Source organism: Aotus nancymaae, unplaced genomic scaffold (genome assembly GCF_030222135.1).
Source record: "Aotus nancymaae isolate 86718 unplaced genomic scaffold, 86718_ANA_hifiasm-v0.15.2.pri h1tg000003l, whole genome shotgun sequence".
Classification (NCBI taxonomy): Eukaryota; Metazoa; Chordata; class Mammalia; order Primates; family Aotidae; genus Aotus; species Aotus nancymaae.
In genome coordinates this window covers 42,011,634-42,034,131 of record NW_026988414.1, presented here as the reverse complement: position 1 = coordinate 42,034,131, position 22,498 = coordinate 42,011,634, and the positions used below count along the sequence as shown (strand labels likewise).

The 22,498-nt window shown below is 33.0% G+C and overlaps 1 pseudogene; it reads left to right on the top strand.

Annotated features, from left to right (window-relative positions):
• LOC105718786 (zygote arrest protein 1-like) overlaps window positions 1-22,498 on the top strand; it is a 783,937-nt pseudogene that overhangs the window by 595,010 nt on the left and 166,429 nt on the right.

Genomic DNA, 22,498 nt, shown 5'->3' with positions numbered 1-22,498 from the left:
GAAGGGGCTTCCAGGTCATAGGTAGATAAGAGACAAAGCGTTGCATTCTTTTGAGTTTCTGATTAGCCTCTCCAAAGGAGGCAATCAGATATGCATTTATCTTAGTGAGCAGAGGGGTGACTTTGAATAAAATGGGAGGCAGATTGGCCCTAGTTCTCAGCTTGACTTTTCCCTTTAGCTTAGTGATTTGGGGGCCCCAAGATTTATTTTGCTTTCACAATATAAACTTCATAGAGTAACAGAATAGAGTAATAAAATAACAAATGTACAAATTTGGAAGATTTGTAGCCCATTCATGTAAAGAAAGAAATAGCATGCAAGGGTGTGTGTTTGTGTATTGGGGCAAGGGGAATATTTGAAAAAGGAATCAGCATAAATAGAATGAAGCTGGGTGCTATTCTTCAAGACAATGGGAGAATGATGCCAAATGCATTTCAGAGCTCTGTGAGGCTGACCTCATCACAGGCCAAAGCTCTAGGGGGATAGTGTTTTTGGGAGACAGGGCTAAGAATCCCTCCATGGAGTTGCTGCCCAGGGTAACTTCAAGACTCTCTTCACCACATTTTGCTGCAGGGCTTCTGAGGCACTCAGCTGTGTCTCAGGTAGACCCAGATGTGTGACTAAGGCTTCTGTTCTGGAGCATACAAGTGGTAATTCATGGCAGCATCCATATGCCGCAAATTCTTCAGGTATACAGAATGCAATAATTGTGGGGGCATGGCTTCCTCCACTTAGATTTTACAGGGTGCAGCTGACAGACAAGGTGGAGCCACCGTAGAGAGTCCCCATAGGGCAATGCCTAGTGGAACCCTGGGAGCAAGGCCACCTCTGAGACACCTGAACTATGGATTTATAAACATGGAATACCAGCTTGGGAGGGATGCAGGCACAAAAGACTTCAACTTTTCTTCAAAAGGCCGTCGATAAATAGATAAACAAAAATAACCAAAAACTACTTTAACCCATGAGAGCTCCTACATGGACTGAGCCCAGTAAAGTCATAGGAGTAAGACTGCTCAAGGCCTGGGCGCTCCAACCTCCATCCTAGTGTGTCCAGTAGGCAGCATATTAAGTGAAAGATATTCTGAAATCTTAACATATAATTCCCTATTGGATTTTGGACTTATTTGGGGCCCATTACTCCTTTCATCTTACCTATTTACCTTTTGGAATGGGAATGTCTATCTTCTATATGCCTGTTGCACCATTGTATTTTGAAAGTAGATAATTTGTTTTGATTTCAGAGGTTCACAGCTAGAAAGACATTTGCCTCAGGATGACTCATGCCTTGACTCTCATAGTATTTGAGACTTTGGATTTTGAACTTTTGAGTTGATGCTGGAATAAGTTAACATTTTGGAACTATTGGGATGTAATGAATGTATTTTCCATGTGAGAAAGGACATTAATTTGAAAGATCAGGAGCAGAATGCTATGGTTTGAATGTATCCCCCCAAAGTAATGAATTGGAAACTTGATCCCCAATGTGGTGGTGTTGAGAGATGAGGTGTTTGCATCATGGGAGCAATACCCCGCAAAGTAGATGAATTTGTGGGAGTGAGTTTGCTTTTGTGGGAGTGGGTTTTTACCAAAAGACAAGTTTGGCCTTCTTTTTACTTTCTCTCTGACCCTCTTTTGTCCTCTTGCCTTCCACTATGAGATGATACAGCAAGATAGTCCTCACCAGATGCTGAAACCTTGATCTTGGACTTTCCAGTCATCCTCCAAAACTATGAGGAAAATATTTTATCTTCTTTATAAATTACCAAGTTTCAAGAATTCTGTTATAGCTTCACAAAATAGACTAAGACACTATCTTTCAAAATAATTGAAGATTTTACATTTCTTTACACTAAGGAATACTGACTTTATTCTAAATAGCAATAATTAAGAAGGTTAAATATGTGTCACTTTTGTTTTTTACCAATGATACTTTTAATTTTATTTGCAGCTATAACAATACTGAATGACTCTCATTTGACATGGACATTGTTTAGAGAGACTTTCAGTTGTATATACTAGCCACAGTTATTTGAGTAAAACTTTACATTGTGTGATTGCTTGTGTTAATAATGTAGTAGCTGAATGTATGTAATTTGAAATAAAAGTATTTGTAAAGAAAAAAATTGAAGTACCTTTTATCTAACACTAATTTATCCTGCTAAAAACTGATGTTAGGGAGGCAGGGTTTGGAGAAGTGAGGCAAGGAAAGGGAGGTACTAATATTGGTTAATGGCTAATATGTAACAGGCACTGTAATTGGGACCATATAACAATAGCTAATCTATTAATAAATTAATAGTGATGACATGAAAATGCATAATAATTAATATGGCATGGAAACCAACCAGAGGAGATATTGTCAGTAAACTGCAAATAAGCCTGGAATGAATGGTGCTGACTGAATCTCAGGTGTCAATTATATGTCAGATGCTGTTCATGGATTGACATGGATATATGCCAAGTGCTTTTCATGGATTGTCTCCATTAATAGTCCATAAGAGTCACTGGATAGCTTCTATTATACTACCATTTTAGAGATGATAAGACTAAAGAATAGGAAAACTAAGAAACAGCCTAATTCCCATGGGAAGGAAATACCAATTAAACCTGACGAACCAGACTTCAGGCCCTTGCTCTCTACCTTTTAAGCATGTTCTGCAGTTAGGAGAAAAAGATTGAAAAATTAACGTAATTTAGGTAACTTAGTTGGTTGATTTTCTTAGCCTCAGATACAGAGAACATGATTCAGAGTTGGGCTTCAGAGGGCTGATTCATGCAAAGGTTAAAAGTCTATGGACATTTGAATATACATGTGTATGCTTGATAGACAAATCCATAGACAATTTCAGAGCCTTAATTTTTCTCACTTGCAATAGCACAACATATTGCAGAGTCAAATTTTTGTATTTCAAAAGTATTGAGATCCCAGAATTAAAATAAAGGCAGTGTGTATAGCTTAAAGTACATATAACAGTGTTAACTCAAACCAGATTACACTTGGATAAAATTTGTGTATGCATTTTTTAAATTTCTGGTTATGATGAAAAGATAAAAATAACAAAAATATATTCTCTTATCATAAGAATATCCTAATTTATGTCCACAAGATGAAGAATTTTACATGGTCCTGCAATCCATGGCTTATCATGGATTATAATGCAAGATTTTTATAAATATTAATCTATTTGGGGCTAACATGTGACATATTTTATGTCATACTGAGAAACTAGCCTACGTTAAAGATGAAGATCAGTTTTAATTTTATAGAACTATCTTTCGGTCAACTCTAAACTCTAAGTACAGATTTTAACCAAATTAATTTGTTATATATTTCAAGGAGAAACAGATTTTTGCTCATATATCCACATAAAAGTGTTAAAATATATTTAAACAACCAGACAGAATTTTATTTTTATTATATATTTAATTCTATATAATTATACTTATATAAATAACTTCTTATTAGCAGCTATTTCATTCTATCATCAGCTTTGAACTAAAAGAATTTTGGAAATCCTGACTCAGTTTTGTTAAATATTTTGAAGAAGTTTGTTTATGGTATAAAGGTCAGCTTTCACTGGGAAAGATATGAATCTATTTTCTGCAGCAGCAATAGTCAAAGGTAAATATAGCACTTCACTGAATTGTTGTTATTTTATTGCTTCTTTTCTTGGTCCTGTAGCTTTTAAAAGAGGACTTCAGGCTAGCATGAGGGAAAATGAGAAACCACTTATTGCTGATAAGATTGAATGGTTCTAAATAATTTATTACAATAATCAGTACTATCAGAATGGAGGCAAATGGAATTTTCTCTTTGATATATGGCATATAACTATTTCAAAAGGATTAAGTCAAGATTGTCCTTCAGCTAAAAACACATTATGAACTGTAGGACATGAACAAACCTCCAAGACCCTTCATCTACCCAGAAGAGTATATGTTAACTATGAAAAATAATTAAAATTGTTTAAATCTAGAATTAAAATCTTATTAAATATTAATATATTACAAGTTACATTGTTACTCTGAACATTAACATAAATATGCTTCTGTCTATACGAAAGTATTTGAATACAAACATCTGAATCCTATTCATGTTAATAATTTTTAATCTATATACAATCTATCTCTGAGAGATTTGGCATTTATCTCTTTAAATCAACAGCTTTTTTTATTCTCATGAACTTGACAAACAGGACAACTTTTACGAAAGTGTTAAGCTAATAAAATATATGAAGGAAAACACATGCGTATTTGTTGATATTAACTCTCCATTTATAAGGTGAGTAAATAGACCTTCGAGCTACTTAGTGGCCAACTGGGAAACACTAAACATAATTTTTATGTAAAAGCCATCCTAACAGTTCTATTATTTTGAACTTGGGCCTAAATTTCCGAAAGGCAGTAAGTGTCATAAAGAGTTGTGAGAGGGCACTGCTCATTATATTAGTATGTGTGCATAGATTATAGAAGCATAATGTTGAGAAATGATTACGTGTTAGATTTAGAAGGACAGTACATAACTTATACACAGGAGCAAGTAAGAATAATTATTTGAAAATCTACCCTTTTAAAAGATGAATAACTTTTGTCAACATATAGTATAATGAAAAAGTACAAAAATGTAACCAGCTCTCAGCATGTACATTTTTGCATCTGGGCAAAAGTAAATGTAGAAAATAAATTTTACTGCTTCTTCTGTAGAATGAACTGGATATTAAAGGATATTTTTCAAGGAATGTAATGGTTTTCAATAATGGTTTTCTTATCCTGATTATTTACTATCATTTATTTAAAATTTTTAATCTATATGAATGGATACATTCAAATGACTATGTATTAACCTTATTAGCATCCTATATAAAATAATTCCTTATGCTTTCATCTTATGGAGTGTTACTATAGTATATAAGGACTCTATAGAGAGACTACAAAGTTAAAGCTATAAAACTAGGTTGCTTACTCTTAATTCTTTTTTTTTTTTTTTTAAAGACAGCAGCTCACTCTGTCCCCCATGCTACAATGCAGTGGCATGATCACAGTTCACTGCAGCCTCCATCTCCTGGGTGCAAGCAATCCTCCTGCCTCAGCCTCTCAAGTCCCTGGGACAACAGGTGTGCACCAGTACACTTGGCTAATTTTTCAATTTTTTTTTGTAGAGATGAAGTCTAACTATATTGCCAGGCCAGTCTCAAACTCCTGGACTCAAGGAATCCTCCCTCCTTGGCCTCTCAAAGTGCTGGGATTACAGGCATGTGCCACCATGCCTGACCTTAAATTATCTTCTTACAAATTTTAATCTTCATAGAAATTGGTAACCAAAATCATTAAGCAATGAAAAACAGCTCATTTCTTATCTGTGCTAAAGATAGTCTAAAGTCCTAAAATCATTTGGGACTCTTAATTATACTACACACAACACAATGACAGTAAAAACTTATCTGAGAGATGACATGCATTTTGTTATAGTTTATATAGAATAAGTCTACATGCAGCATTGCCTGAGGTTTACAAGGGATAAATCTTTTAAAAAGTCATTTTCTTAAAAATATGTTTATGTTTTCATGATCTTTCATAAAATTGAATGTAACATTTTTGTAATATTTTATACTGTGAAAAGATCAAAGAGAAGATATACAGCTTTTTTAAAGACAAGTTATCAAAGCACTGTAAGTCTAAGAAATTATGTTCTTTATGGTACTACATGAGTATTAGATTATTACACATTTTCTGGATTTACATATCAATCATTTTAACATTTTCAGAAATTTCTATTATAATTTTATGACAATTAGACTATTGGTCCTTTGCACTATTTTGTTTTTATTTTTACCTAATAAGTAAACAGTATTATCTTAACTTGACTTTTTCTTAGCTGGAAGGCAGTGCACTTAAAGAACTGAGAGTTAAGGTTCATCCTTCTTAGAATTCTCCAGAACTTTCATCTCAGATTTAAATAAATCCTTAATAGTATCTATAATTCTATTAGAAAATTAGCTCCCTCACACTTGGGATATTTTGTCTGATTTATTAATTCCTCCTTGAAGTAGACAACTTATGCCAACGTGTTTCCTTTGAAAATATTCCACATGATGAAAGAATTTTATCAAACTCCCAGACAAGCCCAGGGATTTTGAGGCTGCCTTTATGATATAAGCCATTTCCTTTGGGGCTGATATTAATTACAAATCTTAGTGCACATACAGAATTGTAACCCAGAGAATCCTGGAGTAAAGAGTTTGTGGTTAGATGGGGGGTTGAGCAAAAGGCTTAACTAGAACTTTAGTGCTTTCCTATTGACATGCAAAAATTTACATCAAATTTTGACTTGGTTATTTGGTGTATGAGACTTCCTCACTACTTATAAAAGAAAAAAGAAATCTCAGATATAAAGAATAAAGAGATTATGAAGATGTCAGACAAATTAGACACAGATAGACATCCCCCTTCTTGCACCTATGGCTTAATATTTAAGACACATTTCAGCTCATTCCCACAGTTGTCATAAAAGCCAGCTAATGCTAGAAAGCAGAGCTCCAATCTTTAAGTCATGTAAAACTAATCTGAATCTACTAAGATATTTGCTTATATTTTCCCTTTTTGTTGGTAGAACCGTGTGTAAAGCAGATATCCCTAGAATAAAGAAAAATCAAATAATCTCAAAAAGTATACCCAAATTGATCATCCATTAATACTTAGAGTCATCATTATAAAAGATCATTGTAGTACAACATTGTACCTATGATAAAAATATCATATTGCACACTTAAAATTTTGTTAGACCTCATGTGTTCTTATCAAAATAAAATAACTCATAAAAAATCTAATACCCTGGATACACAAATTTTAGACAGTCAGTGGATTTATAATACAGAAGGTGATAAAGAATGAAGTCAAAAAAGAGCTAAGAGGCTATTGTTTTCAGAAAGTATTTCTTATGAACCAACCATTATAAAAATACATTTATTAGGTTGATGCAAAACTAATTGCTGTTTTCGCCATTGAAAGTAATGGCGAAACTGCAAGTACTTTTTTGTCAACCTAATGTTTTTTAGTATTAAATCCTACTTTTACAAAATTACTGATTTTCTAAATTAATACGTATATAAGCTAGATGATGACAAAACATAAATTTATGTTTTAATTATAAAAACACATTTTTATGTTAAGTGACAAGAATAATTAGTATAGGATCAAATGTAACAGATAATGACACATAACTTTCAGGTTTGAAACATTATACAATAAGCTATACTAGAAATTATTTTATAATGTATACAGCTAAAAATTTTCTTTTAAGTGACTTTTTAAAGATATAACTCATTCTTCAGAATTCAAAAAACTGTAATTTATATATAAAAAGATAAAGTATGGTTAAACGAATAGTATTTTTATCTAAAAATATGTTAATATTTAATAACCACATACATTTATTACTTTGTCTTATTAGCTTATTTACCAAGTAGGATACAGTATTTCTGAGATGAGTTATTTTATTAATGATAAAATAAAACATATTAAAAATTTAGAAGGCCATTGTAATTGGCTATTTTGTTATTTTGTTTTAGTAATAATGGTTTTCTTGATTAAAATTAAGCTGCAACATAGAGATTATTCAGCTTCAATTCTGTAACTTAAGTCATAGGTTAAATGCAAATATATATTTTATCAACTGCTATATTATAGACATACACAGACAAGACCATTTGAAAATTCCTTCTACAGCCAAAATCTGGAACAATTTTCTTAACTTTGCTGTTGACACTGGCCTGGAATCTTGGTCAAAATCCAGCCACTGTGACCTGTTCTAAACAGATGCCTCAATTATTAGATTTCTCAGAGTCCTGCAAAAATACCGACTAAAAGAAAGTCATGCATCAACCTCTCAGCACTTTCCATTTGATTTAAAATATATATATATTTAAAATAGATATTTTACATATAACATCTATAAATCATATATTAATTCTTATATATTATATTAAATTATAAATAATATATTTATTTAAAATGTATAAGTGTATATGATATATTAGAAATAAATTTTTAAATAAAATATATGTATTAAAATATGTATATTTTAAAAAGTAGACAAGTCAGCTGTGATTCACAAATAATTCAGAAGCACACTCAGTAAAAACAAAAGATCTTTCATTGCACAGAGAGACTTCCCCAGAAAGCAAAAAAAAAAAAAAAAAAAAAAAAAAAAAATTGCTGAGAATCAGAGAAGAGTGAAATAAATTTTTCAGGCCATGCAACTTATTGAACTTCAGTGACTTAATCCTTGTGGGCATATTGCTGGAAGCTTCATTTTAAATAAAAATAATAGAATTGAGAAATGTTTTGAGTATTGAATGAAAAATCATTATTGTTGGGATTGTGTGTTATTTACAATAATCATAATGCAAAAGAGTCTAGAACGATTAAATTTCTCTAGGAAAGAAGGAAGGCTGTGTTTAGGATTCATTTGTCATAAACATTCAGCAGTTCTGACTGATAAAGTTGGGGTCAATTTTGAATTTTAAAGAACCCAAATTTCTATTTTTGATAATCAGTTTCTTGTCATATCCAGAATGTAATACTTTTAGAACAACTCTGTTATTCATAGTATATATGTTGAATAGCAAGGCCCTTAGAAATAAAGATTTACATCTTTATTGTGTCACAATAGTCCCATGCTTCATTCAGACAATGGATGAGGCCAAACTAAGCATTAATGTCTTATATTAGATCACAGTCATCAAATCCTCAACCATAAATTCTTTATAGCTACTGGTTTAATGGAAACAAAACAAGTTAGGGTTTTCAATCATACAGATAATTCTAGGTTTATGGTTTTGCAAAAATGTAAACCTCCCACATCCTTTAAAAAAACATTTATTTATTATACTTTTAAGTTCTGGGGTACATGTGCAGATCATGCAAGTTTGTTACATACGTATACATGTGCCATGGTGGTGGTTTGCTGCATTCATTACCCCATCATCCACATTAGGTATTTCTCCTAATGCTATCCCTCCCTAGTCCCCCTAGCCCCCTCATTTCCTCCCCTAGCTCCCCACCCCCCAGGTCCCTGTGTGTGATGTTCCCCTCCCTGTGTCCCTGTGTTCTGAATGTTTAACACCCACTTATCAGTGAGAACATGCAACATTTGGTTTTCTGTTCTTATGTCAGTTTTCTGAGAATGGTGGTTTCCAGTTTCATCCATGTCCCTGCAAAGGACATGAACTCATCCTTTTTTATGGCTGTATAGTATTCCATGGTGTGTATGTGTCACATTTTCTTTATCCAGTCTATCCTTGATGGGCATTTTGGTTGGTTTCAAGTCTTTGCTATTGTGAACAGTGCCACAATAAACATATGTGTGCATCCTTTTAATAATCTAACTTCAGAATGAAGGCATTTTTTTCTCTACAGACTGGCTGAATAGACTGTTTGGTAGTTTTAATAACTTCTACCATGAATGTTATATTTGCATTCCAATAGAGTTTCTGTCTGTTTTTCTGCTGTGAGTCCCATTATTAAATCCTTCCAATTAGTATTTAACATTGAATTTTGCTGCCTTTCAATGGCAGCAAAAGGAGGAAGTAGAAAAACTATTATCTTGGTAGAAATTCCAACTTTGGTTAGCACTGTTATAATGCTGATTTTGAAACATGATTTTTTTTTCAGTAAGATTTATGTATTAGGAAACAGTTTGAATAAAACCCTAATTTTACACCTGCTTATATATAGCACCTGCTTATCACACAAATCACACACATCTAGACATGTATTCATTTCAATTCACTAGGTCTGTTATGTGTCACACTCATAGATTTAGTATTACAAATTTCTATCTGATTTCAGATAACCTCCATGAATTCATAGAAGAAAAGTATGCATCACTCTTTAGATTTGTAAATTGTTTCAGTCTGATTTTCAGGTGATTTTATTTTAGTTGAAATTATTCTTAATAGAGATAAATCACTTTTCTAAACTATGTAGAAATGCAGAGTATACATGTGGTTGGTACTTTCTATTTAAGTTATGATTAAACTTTTCAATCAGTAATTGCAACTAAGCAACGCATTTGCATTAATTTTGGAAAGGTTTACTTATGTCTCACTGTTTAGATGCCCGTGGGTTTTGGTAACTGTGCTCCAGTAAGAACTTATATTGTAAACTCTAGAGTAAGGTAAATGACAAAGCAATGCTGGCTACAAATAACATTATGATGATTTTATAAATAAAATTGAATTATCATTATCCAAATTTTCAAAGAGATCTTTTAAAAAATCCATTTTGGATGACAGCCAAGTGCTTATGCTTTTGGAAAAAAAGAATGTATGTATATATATTTTTTTCTAAAAATACAAAAATTAGCTGGATGTGGTGGCACACACCTGTAACACCAGCTCCTTGGGAGGCTAAGGCAGGAAAATCGCTTGAACGCAGGAGGTGGAGGTTGCAGTGAGCCAAGATCGCACCACTGCTCTCCAGCCTGGGTGACAGAGTAAGACTGTTTAAAAAAGAAAAAAAAAGTTAGAGCCTTTTAGCACCTGGAGAAAGCAAAGGGACCTCTCTTGAGATTGATGCTGCAGATCAGAAATCAAGGGTTATTGCTTATTGTATGCAGCCTTCTTTATCTCATGTCCATTTAGCTCTCCGGTGATCATATTTGGGTTTAAATAGAACAGAGGAAAAAAAATTATGATTTCTGTGTTTGAAAAGTCTGTTTCAGTTCATGAAATGATACAATTTTACAACACATCTTTACCCTGACTTTTACCATATACATCTCATTTGATCCTCACATCTACTGCTATGTCAGGCATTATTATCTCAGTTTTATAAATGAAGAAACTGATGTTTTGAGAATATAATGTAGTATCCTATATATAGGATATTTCATTATTTTCATTATTTTATAAACTTTCACTTCATTAGAAAATACCAGGGTATGCCACAACTACTATAGTGCTACTGAAGAAAACAAAAAATATTTCATACATATTTCCATATGAAATATTTTATTGTTTTCTTCAGTAGCAGTATAGTAGTATATAAGAGGTTAATTAAAATGTTTGTGATATACACACAATATATACACATATGTATGTATATACATATATATGTTTGTTTTTTCAGTAGCAGTATAGTAGTTGTGGCATACCTTGGTGTTTTCTAATAAAGTGAAAATATAGAAAATAATGAAAATAATGAAATATCCTATATATAGGACACTACATTATATTCTCAAAACATCAGTTTCTTCATTTATAAAACTGAGATAATAATACCTGACATAACAGTAGATGTGAGGATCAAATGAAATGTATATGGTAAAAGGCATGGTAAAGATGTGTTGTAAAATTGTGTATATATACACACATATATACACATATGCATATATACACATATGCATATATACATATACACAATGTGTATATATACATATACACATTGTGTGTATATATATACGTATATATATACACATATACACAATGTATATATATATACACACACATATACATATATATATATACACATTGATACACATATCACAAACATTTTACCTAACCTCTGATATTACAACTAAACTACATTGGGATACTACCAAATCAGTTGTTCATTTTTCAACATCTGACTTAATGAACATTTTCATTAATTATGAGTAAAAGGAAATTACCTTTTCTGATTTGTATAAGCACAACTGTTATTCTTATTCAGACGTGTACATTTACAAACATATAAACCCCCTCTATACAGATTGTACCATATGAGTTAAGAAAGAAGAGAGAAAATATATCTAAGAAATGATTAAATATTTATGGCAAAATCAGTACACTTAAAAAATACAGTAATCATATAAGCAGCATGGCATAAGCTTTTTGGCACCAAAAGATGTTTGATCTGTCTTTAGAATTATAGTAATAATGTAAAAGTACTGAATACACATTATTTCTATGGCAGGTACTCATTTTAAGATATTGCACAAAATGGTATGAAGTTCTTAAACTCTCAAAAATACATTAAAATCTCAAAATATGTTAGTGACTTCTTATGCATTCATAGAAACAGTCTTCTCCAATCTAAAAATATTGGACATCAATATTAACAGTCAAAAAAGATGCTCAGTGACACATAATTTTTCTATTTACCATTCTGTATTCAGAAATACACCTTTTGGTTTAAGATATTTTAAACATCACTTTACTGTTTCTTAACATTATTCCAGCCACAGTTAAATGATCGGGAAAGATATTATCTGAATTATAGAAGTGATTGATCAAATGTAGAATTTTAGGTTACATGAGGAGGCTATAAAAGAGCTCACTTTTTCCCCCTTTTTCATAAGGTTTCTTTTCTAAGTTTTTAAGTATTTCTGTTTTATGTCTATAAATGATAATATATTGAGATGATGTTCCAAGAGTATTTTATAATATTTCTATGAAGAATATAGACCAAAGTTTGGATGCCCAGGGATTTCCTATAAACAGAAAGATACTGTTAACTCAAAGTATCTCTGAATCACATTGATTATTTTTGAAAAGTTGATATTATAGATCTTATGGCTTCTCTTTATCTCCAGGATTATATAACAGAATCCAAAACAAAACATATTAAGTAAATAATTTAAAAGGTGTTCTGTTTTAATATGAAGGCCAACAGTCATCTTTGAAGCTCTGTCTTCATTTTCAAGGTGCTGCTGTAGAATGAATTGTAACAGTGATTTAATTATAATTGCACATTTTAAAGCTGGCCTCATACTTGAAACCTGCTAATAGGGTGAATTTTCCAATTGGCCTTCCTTCTTTTTTGTATTACCTTTTCTGTTTTTGAATAGTTTCTATAAACCAGTCCATTAATGTTGTCAAAATTACATTATATATAATAATCTTAGGAAGGACAATTATGGGAATGAAAATGAAAAGAACTAGGAAAAAAGTGGCTTTCAGGACTGAAACTGTATAGAGAATAATTTAGGTGATCTATTTAACAGAATCAAAGTGTTTTTCCTCTTACTGAAAGCACCTTTTTTTTGGACTCCCATAAATGCTTTTAAGACTTTCTTTGGAAAACCCACCATTTTCAAAGTACCCCTAAGAGCACATAATCCCTACATAATTTGAAAAAATTGCACTTTTCTGAAATAATTGCAATTTTCTAGATAACTAGTTTATACAATAAGGAAATGCCTCAGACTTGCTTTGAAAAGGGGAGTGCATTACAGATAGACAGCTTGTGCCATACTTTGGATTAACTACATTACCTACAAATATAGAAATACATTAATGTGCATTAGATGATAATCTATACTTTTTTCAGGAAATAATGTGTAGCTCAAAAACACCTACGCATTTTTGGGGAGAAGAGCGTAGTGTTATAAACCAATAGTTCTTGAAGCTTTGTAAGGAGAAAACACAGACTATTTGATAATTATGTAGATACACTGGTATTTTTAAAAGTTACTTTACACTGTATATGTGGTGTACTACAAAAGACAAAGAGAGAATGCAGGTTGAACCCGACCTACCTTGACAAATTATACTTACCACATTTTCAATGTGATTTTGAGATAATTCATATGCTACATCTGCAGGGAAGAAAAAAATTGTATAAAAGAGAGCAAGAGAGAAAATTAATGAACTTTCTTACACATCAGATTATAATCTTCACTAACAGGTAGGAATTGTATTCTTTTTCATCCTTCCAACAATAAAAATTCTGGTTTTATACCCACAGCTGTAAGATAACCTGATTTAAATTGTTTACAATTAACCATAATTAATCCATGGCAAGTCTAAACTGCTTTTTTCAGTTGTCCTTGTAATATCTAGACTAGGATAATATCAGAATTTTTTACAGTGGAAGTTTTACAAGGGGATCTAAATCTTCTGTTTAATTATTATCAACCTTTTACTTATACAGATAATTAAACATTTTTAAAAACAAACTCCCTGGGAAACAAAGAGTCTCTTGTGAGAGAGTAGCCAAATAAGCAATCTCTTACAAAACGGCAGTCAGTGCTGTTTGTCAACCTTGGAAATAAATCATTGTCATTCATAGCCATACTCAGTTAAATCTGATAGGGGAACTGAGGACAAACTCTTTCTCTTGGGTTATATATTGTAAAATACTTTATGCTGGGGAAATATTCATTATACTTCAAAATGGATCTTGAAATGCCAGCTCCATTATGCTATATTCATGAAAGCAATGAAACCTGCCCTTGTGGGTGAAAGCTCAAGAAAGAACATTTTCTTTGTAATATAAAAAGTGGTGAAAATAACATGTCTAATAAGTTATTACAACTATTCAAAAAGAGACAATGATATTAAAATGATGCATTATTCTTGACTGTATACCAATAATATTATAAATTATGATAATTTTGTGTACATTATATAGCCATATATAGCATAGTTCAAAGAGATTTGTCTTCTGCATCATTTGCCCTAAAATAAAGAAAAAAATTGCTCTAGGTAAATAATATTTTAATAACATAACCTTCTAAATAGTAAACTTATTTTAGATAAAGCAAATATGAAAAGTATAATATAATGTGATCAAAATAATATTTTGTTTTGTGCATGTGCAACAAAAGCTCAAACTGATGAGAGGCATTAAACATTGCAGGGTTTACCATTAGAATAGGATGATCAAACCATTAATGTTTAATAATGAAGGAAACATGAAGACTTTACTGATTTACCCTAATTTTCTTACTGATAACAATAGGATGTTCTTAAGCTAGCAGGAGCTTCTATTATTTCTCTCAGTAGAGGTTAGAGTTTGAGTACTTACTAAATCTTTGGCACTAAGTACAGTAAAAGCATTTTCTCCTTGAATTTTGGTCACTATTCTATTAGGTTGATATAGTGGGAATAATGGAATTATTTATTCTACAAGGATTCATTAGTAAGTAAGGTGGAAATTTTATAAAGTCAAAATTTCTCTGGAAGATACCTTAGGTGCCATGTGGGAGATGAATGAAAAGTTTTTCCAAGAATCCTTACAGCTGGTTTTTGATATTGGTCAGATTATCATTTATTTGAACTCCAGATAAACTAGTTTACTTGCTTTGTATGAAAAAAATATATGTTAAAGCACCAGTATTACAATTAAAGATGTGGTTGCCCTTCAATGATTATTTTGGTAAAATCTCACATTGAGTGGAATGGGAGGCAAGTTACAATGTTTAATGTTTCTTCTGTCAGTTTATTAGTTTTCAGAGATCATGCACTTGACTTTGTGTGAGTTAAAAATACTTGGCTCAACATTATTGTATTAAAGTGTGGACTTCTTATATAGTAGGAAAGTAAGGATTAGAGACTTTATTTAACTTACTTAACTGAAGTTCACTTAAATAGAAAAAGAAAAGCTACATTTAAACCATTTTTATTAGGCTCCTAAACTTTTGTTCTTATTCCCAGGCTTAAACTACTTTGAGGCCCTGAAAAATTAACATAAATGTGGCAATTTATTAGCATAACTGGAAAAGCTTTTATATTGTGAGATTCCTGTCCAGTGTATTCTCATTTAGTAAATCCAGGAGCTAAGTGAATTAAATACTGTGAGAATTAGGTAGAGGAATATTTTTAAATAAAATTTTGTTACACAACAATTATGAAAATATAGCAACACTGCAAAGACTGCACAAAGAATTCTCACATACCTCAGATTTAGTTTCTCCTACCATTCACATCTTAACCTTAGGATAATGCCATTGCTAGACAATTGATGGATGAATATTTATTCATTATTACAAACTGAAATCTGTAAACTACAGATTTTTTTCAGTTCTTCTTTTTTTTGTTCCATGATTCCATCTAAAATACCGTAGTCATTTAGTTATCTTGTCTCCTTGTGGTCCTCTTAACTGTAACAGCTTCTCAGACTTTCCTAGTTTTTGATGACCTTGACAGTTTTGAATAGAACTAGTCAGATATTGTGTAGAATTTATCTCAATTGTGCTATGTCTGCTGTTGTTCTGATGTTCAAGCAGACTTGTATGTTTTAGGGGGAAGGCCACAGAGGTGAATTGCCATTTCCATCACATCAAATTGAGTGTAATTTCTAACATGACTTTTTCCCCCCCACCTTTGTTTCTTTTTTAAAATCTTACTTTAATTTCTGGGATACATGTGCAGAACGTGCAGGTTTGTTACATAGGTATACAAGTGCCTTGGTGGTTTGCTGCATCCGTCAACCCATCATCTAGGTTTCAAGCTCCACATGCATTAGGTATTTGTCCTAATGCTTTCCTTCCCTTTGCCCTCCACCCCCGACAGGCCCCAGCATGTGATGTTCCCTGCCCTGTGTCCAATGTCCATGTGTTCTCATCATTTGACTCTCTTTATGAGTGAGAACATGTGGCGTTTGTCTAGGAATGATGTCTTCCAGATTCATCCATGTCCCTGCAAAGAACATAAACTCATTATTTCTTATGACTGCATAGTATTCCATAATATATATGTGTCATTTTCTTTATCCAGTCCTTCATTAATGGGCATTTGGGTTGGTTGCAAGTCTTTGCTATTGTAAGTAGTGCTGCAGTGAACATACGTGTGCATGTGTCTTTATAGTAGAAAGATTTATAATCCTTTGGATATATACCCAGTAATGGGATTGCTGGGTCCAATGGTATTTCTGGTTCTAGATCCTGAGGAATCACCATACTGTCTTCTACAATGGTTGAACTAATTTACATTCCCACCAACAGTGTAAAAGTGTTCCTATTTCTCCGTGTCATTGCCAGCATCTGTTGTTTTCTGACTTTTTAATAATTGCCATTCTAACTGGCGTGACTTATTACATATGCATGATTCCAGATGGTTCCCCTTTCTTATCTCTAAATTCCTACTCCAACAGCAAGAAACCTGGCTCCTACATTATCCATTTACTTGTCAAAGCCAGTATACACATATATGGTTATCAGAATTATCAGCCCACATCTTTATAAGAAATAACTTTATCAACAGAAGCACAGAATTTATGAACAGTTTATTTTGCATTTAGTCTTGCAACTGAGGACTTTTTAATTGACAACTTCAGTCATGTAGGTCTCAAACAGTAGTTCTGAATGAAACCCTTAGATCTGATGAATGAGGCTTTTTTTGTTAGTTATGCTCATATTTTGTGTACCAGTTCATCTCTATATGAAATGTTATTCTCTCTCAATAAGACAATGTATTAATAAATCGTAGCTTCTAATCCAGAGGAAAAAAAACTATTCTGTTGTAGGTAAGTGGCATGCTCTTTCTGTGTTATAGCTGAGCAAACTGTTCTCTAGACAGTCACAATGACTTGTTGTTGATATTAACCTTTTATATGAAATATATATTTTACTCTTGTAACTGAGAAGTTATTAAAACTATTTGCAAAAGAGGATAGAAAAGTCACACTTAAACAGATATATTCCAGCAAATGTTTTCAAATAGATAAGAGAAGGGACATGATGTATGCTGTTTAGTACAAGCCAAGTATTAGAGTTTAAAAATTTTTTTTAATTGCTATTTTCATAATAGTACCTATAATCTCATGTTGCTATTAATTTGATTTCCTATGCACATCAAGTTATAATGAAAATGACTGACGCCTGTAATCCCGGCACTTTGGGAGGCCAAGGTGGATGGATCAGCAGGTCAGGAGTTTGAGACCATCCTGGCCAACATCATGAAACCCCATTTCTACTAAAAATACAGAAATTATCTAGGCACTGTGGCACACACCTGCAATCTCAGCTACTTGGGAGGCTGAGGCAGGAGAATTGCTTGAATCCGGGAGGCAGAAGTTAGTCAGCCGAAATCATGTCACTGGCCTCCAGCTTGGTCCACAGAGAAAGACTCCATCTCAGGAAAAAAAAAAAAAGAATAAAAATATATATATTTATATAAAACAAAAGCACCACAGATTTGTAAGGTGGAAAGATTTGAGTCCTTATCTGACTTCGTTCTTATTAGTTGATTGACCAACATGTTTTTTTCTTTATGTTTAGTTTCTACATGTGCCAAAATGTGAAATATAATTTCAAGCTCTTTCTTTTTTATTGTACTTTAGGTTCTGGAGTACATGTGTAGATCTTGCAGGATTGTTACATAGGTATACACATGCCATGGTGCCTTGCTGTCTCCATCACCCTGTCACCCACATCAGGCATTTCTCCCAATGTTATCCCTCCCCAACCTCTCCACCCCCAGCTGTCCCTCCCCTAGCCCTCAGCCCCCCAACAGACCCCAGTGTGTGACCTTCCCCTCCCTGTACCCATGTGTTCTCATTGTTCAACATCCACCTGTGAGTAAGAACATGAAGTGTTTAGTTTTTGTTCTTGTGTCAGTTTGCTGAGAATGATGGTTTCCAGATTCATCCATATCCCTGCAAAGGACATGAACTCATCATTTTTTTATGGCTGCATAGTATTCCATGGTGTATATGTACCACACATTCTTTGTCCAGTCTATCATTGATGGGCATTTGGGTTGGTTCCAGGTCTTTGCTATTGTAAACAGTGCTGTAATGAATATATGTTTGCATATGTCTTTATAATAGAACAATTTATAATCCTTTGCGTATATGCCCAGTAATGGGATTGCTGGGTCAAATGGTATTCTAGTTCCAGATCCTTGAAGAATCGCCAGACTGTCTTCCACAATGGTTGAACTAACTTACACTCCCACCAACAGTGTACATGTGTTCCTATTTCTCCACATCCTCTCCAGCATTTGTTGTCTCCAGATTTTTTAATGATTGCCTTTCTAACTGGCGTGAGATGGCATCTCAGTGTGGTTTTGATTTGCATTTCTCTAATGACCAGTGATGATGAGCATTTTTCATATGTTTGTTGGCCTCATAAATGTCTCCTTTTGAAAAGTGTGTGTTCACATCCTTCAACCAATTTTGAATGGGTTTGTTTGTTTTTTCCTTGTAAATCTGCTTTAGTTCTTTGTAGATTCTGGATATTAGCCCTTTGTCAGGTAGATTGCAAACATTTGTTTATTTTGCTGTGCAGAAACGCTTACGTTTAATGAGATCCCATTTGTCTATTTTGGCTTTTGTTGCCAATGCTTTTGGTGTTTTATTCATGAAGTCCTTGCCTATGCCTATGTCCTGAATGGTATTGCCTAGGTTTTCCTCTAGGGTTTTTATGGTGTTAGGTCTTATGTTTAAATCTTTAATCCATCTGGAGTTAATTTTAGTGTAAGGTGTAAGGAAGTGGTCCAGTTTCAGCTTTCTGTCATGGCTAACCCAACACCATTTATTAAACAGGGAATCCTTTCCCCATTGCTTGTTTTTGTCAGGTTAGTCAAAGATCAGATGGTTGTAGATGTGTGGCATTACTTCTGAGGCCTCTATTCTGTTCCATTGGTCTATATCTCTGTTTTGGTACCAGTATCATGCTGTTTTGATTACTGTAGCCTTGTAGTATAGTTTGAAGTCAGGTAGCGTGATGCCTCCAGCTTTGTTCTTTTTGCTTAGGATTGTCTTGGCTATGTGGGCTCTCTTTTGGTTCCATATGAAGTTTAAAGTGGTGTTTTTCCAGTTCTGTGAAGTAGGTCATTGGTAGCTTGATGGGGATAGCATTGAATCTATAAATTTCTTTGGGCAGTATGGCCATTTTTGCAATATTTATTCTTCCTAGCCATGAGCATGGAATGTTTTCCCATCTGTTTGTGTCCTTTCTTATTTCCTTGAGCAGTGGTTTGTAGTTCTCCTTGAAGAGGTCCTTCACATCCTTTGTTAATTGTATTCCTAGGTATTTTATTCTCTTTGTAGCAATTGTGAATGGGAGTTTGCTCATGATTTGGCTCTCTGTTTGTCTGTTATTGGTGTATAGAAATGCTTGTGATTTCTGCCCATTGATTTTCTTCAGCAAAGTCTCAGGATACAAGCTCTTAAGATGATTATTGTTTAGAATTAGGAAGATAATGTATAGAGACTTCATTGTAGTATCTTTACTAAATAGTAGATGCTCCAAAACAATTATAGTAGTCCTTGCTTACCCCAGTTTTGTATTCCCCAGGTTCAGTTACATATGGTCAACCATGGTTTGAAAATATTAACTGAAAAATTTCAGAGATAAATGATTCATAATTTTTAAATTGTATGGTATTCTGAGTAGCATGGTGAAAGCCACGTTCTCTCATCTGGCACATAAATCATCTCTTTGTCAAATGTCTCCACACTGTACATGCTACCTTCTGGTTCATCATTTAGTAGCCCCGTTGGTTATCAGAATCACTGTCCAGGATTGCAGTGCTTGTGTTCAAGATCAGTGTAGCCTAACAATAGGTCACAATGCTTATATGAGTCACCTCACTTTATTTCATCACATTGGCATTTTATCATCTCATATCATCACAAGAAGATGGGTAAGTAGAGTCATACCATATTTTGAGAGAGAGACCATATTCAAATAACTTTTATTACAGTATATTGTTATAATGATTATCAGTTTTATTAATTTCTTACTGTGCCTAGCTTAATTTATAATAGTTATATATGTATAGAAAATATAAACTATTGTATATAGGTGTGCTAGGCCTTTCTTGCATTGCTATAAAAAATACTTGAGACTGGATAACTCAAAAGAAAGATTTAATTGGATAATTGTTCTACAGGTTCTATAGGAAGCATGATGCTTGCAACTGTTTGTGGAGAGGACTCAGGAAATTTAAAATCATGTCAGCAGGAAAAGGGGGAGCAGGAATCTCACATGGCCAGAGCAAGATAGGTGGCACGGGAGGTGCCACACACTTCTGAAAAGGCAGATCTCTCAAGAAATTACCATCTCAAGGACAGCACCAAGGTAGGAGAGATCTGCTCCCTGGACACAAGCACCTTCTACTAGGTCCACCTCCAACACTGGGGATTACAATTTGGTATCTTTGGTGGGGCATATATTTGAGCTATGTCCTTTTGGTTCAGTACTATCCATGTCTTCAGACATCTACTAGGGATCTTGGAATATGTTATCTGCATCTTATTTCTAATTTATTATAGCAACAAAGCTGCATTGAAATAGACTAGAACCTACACTATTGGGAAGTCATGCTGCAATATGAATTTCCATGATTGCCATTGCCACTTTAGGCATGACTTTGAGCAAATTCTATGAACTTTCATACTGCAACTCTGTTATTGATTCATGGTATTTTGTTTTCTTTTATTCCTTTCTTATTTGTTCCTGTAATAAACAGTTCAATCTATTACTTAGGAAAGATTTAGAGGCCTAAAATGGTGGAAAAAAAATAAGCCTTTGTGATCTTCGTTTAACTCTTTTACCTCTCACAGTGGAGGATACTCCCCCAAAGCACACAGGTGTGTTCTTCAAAGCATTAAATTCAGACTCACTTAGACTGGAACCATATCTTATTTTTCCTATCACTGTTTCTCTGGTTCCTATTATAAGGGATTATATTTGCTATTCACTCAATAAATATTTATGGGATGATTGTGAAGATGAATTGAAACCTTTTTTTCAATAAACAGAGGATATTTTCTCAGTTCTAACAATTACATTTAACTTTGTGCATATTCTATGCAATGCTCATTACATCCCTTAGTTATGTTGAACTTTTGATTCCATTATTTTACTAATTATTCATAAGAAGGTAAAAAGCATGTGTTATATCTACGCAATAGATAACTACAATTGATTAGAGCAGGGATTGGCAAACCATGATTCACAGACCTTGCTGCCTGTTTTTAAAATTTTTATTGGAACGGTAATACCAATTTGTTTACTTATTGTCTATAGCTGCTTCCTTGCTCCCACAATAGCACTGAGTAGTTCACAGAGAAACAATATGGCCCACAGAGTCTAAAATATTCACTATCTGGCCCTTTTCAGAAAAATTATGATCCTTAGATTAGAGGAATAAAATTAAGATTTTAACAGCAATGTTTAGTCATCTCTGCATTATTTACAGTAGAGAAATTTCTGGAGGAAATATCATGAGTATTATATTTAACTTGGTATACAAAATATTAATTTAATGCTATGCAACAGATTATGCTTAAAACTTTTGAGAATTTTTGCATCTAAATGACTGCAGTTTTTGGTGGCACATCAAATTATATGCTCTCAATGGTGAAAACACACTTATCTTTTAATGATGAATTTAAATTTTGGAAGCATTTACAATTTTCTCAGAGCCAATGTAACAAAATATTGTGTTTCACATTGGGCAATACAGTTTTGGTGTGAAAGCATAGACCAATGTTACTTATTTCCTTATGTGGAATATAATTTAACTCTAAAGGTGATACCACAAATGTAGTCAAAAATATTTTGAACAAAAAGCATAAGGGAAAATGAGTGTGTTGTTTATCAAGTTTAAAAAATTTCAAAATTGCTACACCCAAGAATTTAGAGTTGCATCTGGTGTGAACGTGCCATATAAACATAAAGATCATGGTGTCATCTGTGATAACATATTATATTATTTTGCATATCTACATTCATCCTGATTCTATTTTTTTCCTGATGAACATTTTGATCAAATAGGAA